The sequence below is a fragment of the Propithecus coquereli genome, unplaced genomic scaffold (assembly GCF_000956105.1).
Source record: "Propithecus coquereli isolate 6110/MARCELLA unplaced genomic scaffold, Pcoq_1.0 Scaffold138, whole genome shotgun sequence".
Lineage (NCBI taxonomy): Eukaryota > Metazoa > Chordata > Mammalia > Primates > Indriidae > Propithecus > Propithecus coquereli.
Window position 1 is genome coordinate 4,865,241 of NW_012138080.1, and position 8,327 is coordinate 4,873,567.

Below are 8,327 nucleotides of genomic sequence, written 5' to 3' on the forward strand. Positions count from 1 at the left end.
CTGAGAGTTAGCTCATGTCTTTGACACATCAGTCATGATCCTATAGGACTTTGTGTCGGGAAATTCCCACATAGGGGTTGTCGAATTGTAGGAGATCCATTATTTTTGTTTTCTAGTGATTTATCAATCCACGAAAGACCAAGTCATTGTTTTTCTGGACGAGCAGGCAGAAACCACATTACTTTAAAAAATAAAAAACCTGGTTCCCCACCTGTAGTCAGTGGAATTTAAATTCCCAAGGCTATGGCCAAGTTCCATAATTTGCTCCCTTAAGTTATGAATGGACAAGCCTATGACAGTTCTTAACATGTGTAAGGGCCTAAAGTATCAAATACAGAAAGCTTTGAAGGATAAAGCCAAAATAATGGATGAATGCAGCTTTTTAAAGACCCAGATGAAGTAAGAAGGGAGAAATACAATAAAAAATAGTATTTATTCCCATCTTTTTTCCTAAGACAGAGTAGGATGTGTTTTGTTTACCCTTTTGATTTGTAACCTGGGGCCAGCATTAGTGAATAATAAAAACAGTAACTATCACCTTAGAATTTATAAACTGCATTCATGTATTATATTATACATTAGCTTATTTGAGCTCTAAAACAGCCATTATTATTCAACTCATTTTTTCCAGGATCTAGTCTTTATTTTTAAAAATTATAATATTTTAAAAATTTTCTCAGTATCAGAAATGCATGGTCAAGAGAAAAATTGAGAAAATATACAAAAGTAAAAAAAGAAATAAACATCCCTATTATCCAAAGATCTGTTGACCTTTTTATGTTAATATATTTAGCTCTCTACATTTTTATTACATGTATATTTACTAAAGACAAAGATCTTATTTGTCCTTTTTTGTAACATATTTTTTACTCAGAAGAAATTTTTTCATTGATTCGTTATTTTAAATTGTATATTTTTATTTATTAAAACCATATTATGTAATCCTAGCTCTCTGGGAGGCCGAGGCGGGCGGATTGCTTGAGCTCAGGAGTTTGAAACCAGCCTGAGCAAGAGCGAGACCCCGTCTCTACTAAAAATAGAAAGAAATTAATTGGACAACTAAAAATATATAGAAAAAAAACTAGCCGGGCATGGTGGCGCATGCCTGTAGTCCCAGCTACTCGGGAGGCTGAGGCAGGAGGATCGCTTGAGCCCAGGAGTTTGAGGTTGCTGTGAGCTAAGATGACGCCACGGCACTCTAGCCCGGGCAACACAGTGAGACTCTCTCAAAAAAAAAAAAAAAAAAAACATATTAGACTCATTAGACAGAGAACACTGAGCCTTAGAGAGGCTGACTCACTCAAGGCAATTCAGCTAGTAAGATACAACCTAGACTCCAAGCCCCAAAAGCTTGGATCCCAAAGCCTATGCTTTGCATTTTATCAGCATAATCTAAAGCAAATGGAGTCCCTTTTTGATTTGACCTCCTACAACATTTCCAACTGGTTTAATCAATCCCCAAATAATGGAAAAATCACTAAACTTTAACATCATATCACATCTGTCAGTCAGTTCAGGAATCTAGAAGCCTTTTGTCTGTTTCTGCTGTTTTTATAACCCATATAAATATGAAAGTCTTGACAATACCATAAGCTCTCCAGAAAGCCAAGGTGACATTAACCTGAAATCAGGTCATGAGGTTTTTCCTTATTTCCTACAAATTTTACATCACTGGTACATGTACCCAATAAATTTTAGGCCTTTATCATTCCTATAATAATCAGTTGATTCTAGCATTTATATTTTCCTTTGGATTATTTTTGTTTTCCATCTATCTTTTATTCACCCCACCCCCGCCCTCCTTGGCTCTCCTAACATTCCAGTTTCTTGTCTCCTATCCTAAGATCCTAGTAGGTATCCAGTACCTGAAGCAAGGATCTTAGAAAATTTCATGCCTCTTTACTACTGAAGAATAAATTTTTTTAATAGATTTTCCTAAGTCATTTATTACTTAAGACAGAGACTCTTAATACCAAGTCTAAGTTCATATTGGCAAAAATATTTTAAAAAAATAAATGGCATAGCCTGTACAGGGATTTGAATCATTAAATTATATAACAACTTGATTGAAAAGTTAAATCCCAAGCCATCACCAAAAAAATATGTTGTGCCAAGTATCTAGAGGCCTGGAGCAAAACTACAGCTAAGCTGAGTCTTGGGCTACATTTTAGGCTTGGCAGACTTAAGGCAAAAGGGCAAGGCATGCTTCACCTGAGTATTTGTCTAGAGCACACTGAGCATATTAATCCCCAACAAAAAAAAATTCCCTCTTCCACTATTCCCATTGAAATTCAGGTAAAAGAACTTGAGGAAATGTTGTCCCCAAATGTTGAGGGGTTTGTCTTTCTTTTATCATTTTTTTTAATCAACTAAGGAAGAAGAATCTAAAAGGAAAGCATCACTTAGCCTTGTGTCTTCTTTATGAACTCTTTCACTGGGTTAAGGAGAGATCATTACATTGGGAAGGAAAGCTCTATTCCTGTCTGGAGAGCTGCTCCTGTGCAAAGATTGCCCAGAACAATGTGCTGCCCATCTGGATGCAGAGTTCCTCCCCTCTCATTTTCAGTGCTCCCTGGCTTCACCCACATCCCTCTCACTCCCTCATTCCTCAAGTTATTGAATCTGAAGATAAGTGAATTACACGAAGGAGGCAAAGGAGAAAGGGAGTGGGGGTCCCAGAGATTACAAGTTTCATTTTCCTTCTCCATCATTACTACTAGCTTATGACTTAAAACTAATCTTGCTCTTGCTTGCAATGTTTGGTAAATTGAACCTCTGATTCCCATCTGCAGATTGCATGTGGAGGGGAAAAAGGAGGTGGACACCTAAAAATTATATATTGCTTCCAACATTGCAGTATTTGCTAATTTTGGTACCAGTTTCACATGAAACAGGAGGGAGGGGAGTGAAGCCTTGGAGTCTGATGAGATCACTGGACTTTAGTGGTCAGAAGATCTAGGTTCTTCCAGGTGTGGGCCACCAGGTTGCAGTCAACAGGTGGCGGGTCCTAAACTTGCACGCTTTCAGAGAGCTCCTCATGCAGTAGTGCTGTCTAGAGGGAATGTGAGGCTATTTAGTGACAAAGGACAGTGCTTATAGAGAAAACAAAACAGCAGTCTGAAAGTCAAGGGTCATGGGACTTGAGTTCTATCTCTACTACTAACTAGTTATAGAGTCATTGAGCCTCATCTGTAAAGTGGAGGAAATAACACATTGCCCTGCTTTCTTCCCAGGGTGGTAGTGAAAATCAAATAAGATAATGTGTATGAAAATACTATATAAAGTATACAAAAAACTGAATACATGTAAGACAACATGACTGAAATGATTAGTCCGGGGTCTAAGTAACTGCTAAAGTGCCTTCCAACAGCACAATTCTATGCTATTGACAGGCTCGAGGATCTGAAGCCTGATAAATTTATTTGTAGAAAATCTGGCTTTGTCAGAAACATTTACAACACATTTATAGCCAACCTGTTGTGCTTGTGAAGTTAAAACCATTGAAAAATTGGCTTTTTTCTATTAGTTTTTCATGTGGAAGGAAATACCTAGCTTCTGCATGAATGGTAGTGGGATGTCAGGGGAGACTGTATCATATCATAAGGGGGAATTAGAAGGTGGGAAGTTCGGGTAGAACCTCAGAGAACTTTGGCCAGGATAAGGAAAGAATGAAGCATCTGGGTGTATTTATCCCGGAGGAAAAAATGTGACAGGAAGAACACAAGTGCTATAATAAAATATTGAAAAGGCCATCATAGAGGAGATGACTAGATAGTCTGTTGCAGAAGGCAGATCACTGGGCAAAAAATGAAGTTGTTGGACTAAATGGTCTCTAAGTTCCCTTATATAAAATTCTGGTGCTCTAAATTTACAGGAGAGAGGCTGCGGCTCAGTACAAGGGAATACTTTGCATAAATAAGAGTTCTCCTTCAATGGGCAGAGACCCTAATCCCTGGAGGTATTTTGACAGTCAGAAAGAGGCTGGATTGCCACTTGGGAAGGATGTGGAGGACATGCCTGTATTCTGAGTGAAATCAAACTCCGTGACAGCAGAGGCTCCTCCAATTCTAAGATATTTTGATTATTTAGTAGGATGTGTCATAAATAGTGATAAATAAGGGGGTCTGTGTGTCCTTTGTTGTCAGCAGTAGATATTATCTAAGTACTGATTGTTGTCATTCTCTTCTTCTCCCTTGCTTGGAAATTGCTAAGAAGTGGCTTTTCTAGTACCTTTGAATTAATAACCTTATTTCCACTTCATTTTTTGTTGTTGTTGTTGTTGTTCATTATAAGCATCTGTGAACAATTGTTTTTATAGCAGCTACAAAACCAAAGTCACATAGTGGCTTGCACCAAGAAAATCCTATACTCAGCCTGGAATGAGGATGTCATTGGATTCTATTTTGTAGATAGCATGTGATAAGCTGATTGACAAAGTCTAGAAATAAATCAAGATCATCTTGACATTTAAGAATCTGACAGACAGATGGTACCAGCACAATATCAAGCTCTTAACTAGGTCATAAGGCTATAACAAGTTCTGATGTTTTCTGACCTTCTGGGCTGACTCTAGGACAAAACTGCTAGATTTTTGGAAATAGTTTCATCATCAACTAACTATAAATTCTCCACATAGAAGAATAAGGTTGGCGACAGTAAATTCCCTGAACACCCTATTCACTGACATTGAAGTGAAGTTTATCCCAACACGTTTATGAGGAGGCTAAACATGTAAATTTAATGCACAAAAACTAAAATAACCACTGTCCATTAAGCAAGAAGTGGAAGACAGAAGAAAGGCCAAAAGAAACAATGGCCATAATAGGATGCTTTCAGTTACAAATTCCAGAAAATCCATCTCAAAATGGCCTAAGCAAAGGGAATTTATTAGCTTACAGAACTTAAAAGGTCAGGCTTGGCTGGCCCCAAAGAGGCAAGCCAAGACAACATTCCCAACCCACCACAGCCCCCTTGGTCTGTCTCTCAGCTTGGCTTCATCCTCAGGAGATTCCCTTCTCCTGGTGGCCTCCAGAAGCTCCAGGCTTATGTTCTCCCAACTCCAAGTCAAATACAGACAACACCTCTTTCCCAGCAATTTCAGCACAAGGCCCTGAATTGAGTTGCATTGTCTTGGCTTGGGGTAGGGCACTTCCTTTCACTAATGGTAGAGGCCTAGAGATGGGTAAGTAAGGTCACCTAAATTACACAGACAGAAAGTGGGAAAACTAGGGAAGGAGGAATGAATGTCAGGTGGGCAAAAATGACAGGTATTCACTTGCCTAGAATACGTTCAAGAAATGTGGTGGCATCGTGGGTGGATGTGAAACAGCTATAGCCCATAGATCCAGGCAGCTGGAGGACCAGAGTTTGCTGTTTTATGAACAGAAGCCTCAGGCCTACCATGGATGAGAATGCAGCGGCTCTAAAAACACCAAACTGTTTGGGGCATCTAAACGGTGTCTTTAATTCAAGAATGGTGTCAAGCACACTTGGCACAAGAAGATTCCATGTTCTCAGAGTGGTCTTATCAGGTACAAGTGCACACACATTGGAACTTTGTATCTAGTAATATCATCATAGGAAACAAATAACCGTGAGAGTATATGGATGTGCATCGATGTTCAGATGCAAGTGTCAGTGACCTTGATGGTGTATCATTGGTAAAGAAGCCCTCAGGAGAAGAGCAAATACAATAGCCAAGCAGTGGTCCTGGAGACACATCCTTTATGTAGCACTGGGTGGAACAGGGAGGGGACAGCCAGTATTAAAACCTGGGGAAGACTCCTCTCTGGGTGGAGGGATGGGATGGAGTGGAGGAAGTGGAATTACTCCTTGGGAAAGGAGGAGAGAGAGTAGAATACTGCTGCTGCTCCATTTTGGAGGTGGGTGGATAGGTCTGGAAAAAGTAAAGCTTTTTAGCAAGTTGAAAAATTGATTCTTCAGTCAAGGAAGGGAAAAGCAATAATGGGAGAAACAAGGGAAAAACTAGGGTTCTCTGGGGGCCTGAAATGAGCCATTGAGTTTTAGGAGCCATCAATTTGATTTTAAGCACATGGAGCAGACACCAGCACATGTATCCCTTGGGGCAGCCCCTTTTGCCCACTATGACCAAGCTTTTGTCACAATAAGGTGTAGATATACTTTTAAACTATTAATAGTATTTGTACTTTTTAATGCTAAAGAAAATGTTAAAGCCCATCAGTGGCTTAAAAGGCAAATAGTGTTCCCATCTTCCAGCCTCCTTTTCCATGAAGTCTATGGGAAAAGGAAGGGAAGAGAGAGAGAGAGGGAGAGAGAGAGGGGGAGAGAGAGAGTCCATATATTAGTTTGCGAGGGCTGCTATAACAAAGTACCACAAACTGGGTGGGTTACATAGTGAAATTCATTGTCTCACAGTTCTGGAGGTTGGAAGTCAGAGATTGAGGTGTCAGCATTGTTGGCTCCTTCTGCGGGCTATGAGGGAGACGCTGTTTCATGCCTTTCCCCCAGCTTCTGGTGGTTTGATGGCAATATTTGGTATTCCTTGGCTTATTGAAGCATCACACCAACCTGTGCCTTCATCTTCACATGGTGTTCTCCCTGTATGTGTGTCTGTGTCCAAATTTCCACTTTTTATAAGGACACCAGTCATATTGAATTAGGGCCCACTTAATGACCTCATCTTAACTAATTCCATCTACAACAACGCTGTTTCCAAATAAGGTCATATTCTGAGGTCCTGGGGGTTAGGACTTTAATATATGAATTTGGTGGGGACACAATTCAACCCACATCAGTCCCTAATCCTTCTTAATAGTCCAGAGCTCATAAGTGGCTATACCTTTTGCTCCAGTGTCAGAATTCTAGAACTAAATAAATGTTAAATACTATGGAGTTAGAGGGGGAGAGGTAGGCTTCAGAATTCCCTCTTTCTCATCATTGAAATCATCATGATGACCCAAGGATAAAAGACCAGATTATTCCAGCCTGAAATATTTATATAATCTTTGGAATAAATGGAGAAAAATCAAAATTCCTTTTGTATAAAAGAACTGATTCTTTGGCTTTCCAATGGGAGAGAAAACTCTTTGTCACTTTACTCTCAATAGGGACAGGAGAAACAGTATGTCTCTCCATTCCCCTTCCCTGAGGGAGGAACACTGAAAGGGGTTTGGTTGATTACTAATTTGACTTTTAAGAGCACCTTCTCCTACTGCTCATATAAACCAAGTGATCATATGTTATTGGAAATGCCCACTTGCTCAGTATGAGTGAGGCTTTGTGTTGAACAAAAGGAAGACAGCTCTACATTTAACTACAGACAAGTCCTTTGTGGGACAGACAAGAATAACATGTATGATTGCAACCCATAAATAATACAACTCATGTCATCTGCACTTTGCCTACTCTTTAGGATAGAGACAGCTATTCCTGGATAAGTCAGCATTAGTCCTTTACTCCTAACTCCAGGGCCAAGTCTTGCAGAGAGTGGTATTTCCCTATACTTCTTCTCCCTATATTTTCAGTCCAGCCAAGCATAAATAAGTGGGCAATTTCTACCCTGATCAGTGAAGCTCTAAAGGTAGGGCGTTGAACTCACTAAATGACAAATACATGCCATATGGAGCTAACAGCAAGTTCTGATGCAAATTATCAACGTATTGCTTTGCAGATAAAAAGTTCCCTGTGTCATCCCTTTGTACTGAGCTGTGTGTATCTGAAAACAGTTAAAATCACTAAGAGAAGTGGAATATTTTATTTTATGTAACTGGGTATTGCTTGCATTCATCATTAGTGAATGTTTTAAAAAACATTATTTGATGTTGTACACCATTTATTTCATTTGGAATCCCATATTTTAAACACATTTGAATCCTTTTGGCTAGTTGTATTAATAGTGCAGTGAGTGTGTATAAGAATTGGAGTCACAACACCCAGTTTTAATACTTGTCAAGCACTTACTATGTGCTGGCAACTGTTCTAGAGACTTTACGTAAGTTATATCATTTACTCCTCACAACAACTCTAGAAGACAGGTCCTATTATCCCCACTTTGTATGTGAAGAGACTGTTCAACTAGTAACTAGAAGAAGTCCCAAAGTCCACGCTCTTTCCACCACTCCATGCGGCCTCATGCCTTCTAGCTATTTTGACCTGAAGCAAACACAAATCCTCTCCGGGTCTCTTTTTCTTTATTCTTTTTTTTTTTTCAATATAAGTATGAAACCTTTATTCCTAATGCAGATACACATACAAGTGCATGTATTCTCTCAGAGAAAGCAGCTAGACTTTGCCCAATTTACAGGCTAGCACAACTTTGGGAAAGAAAGCAGTGGGTACCGTTTGTA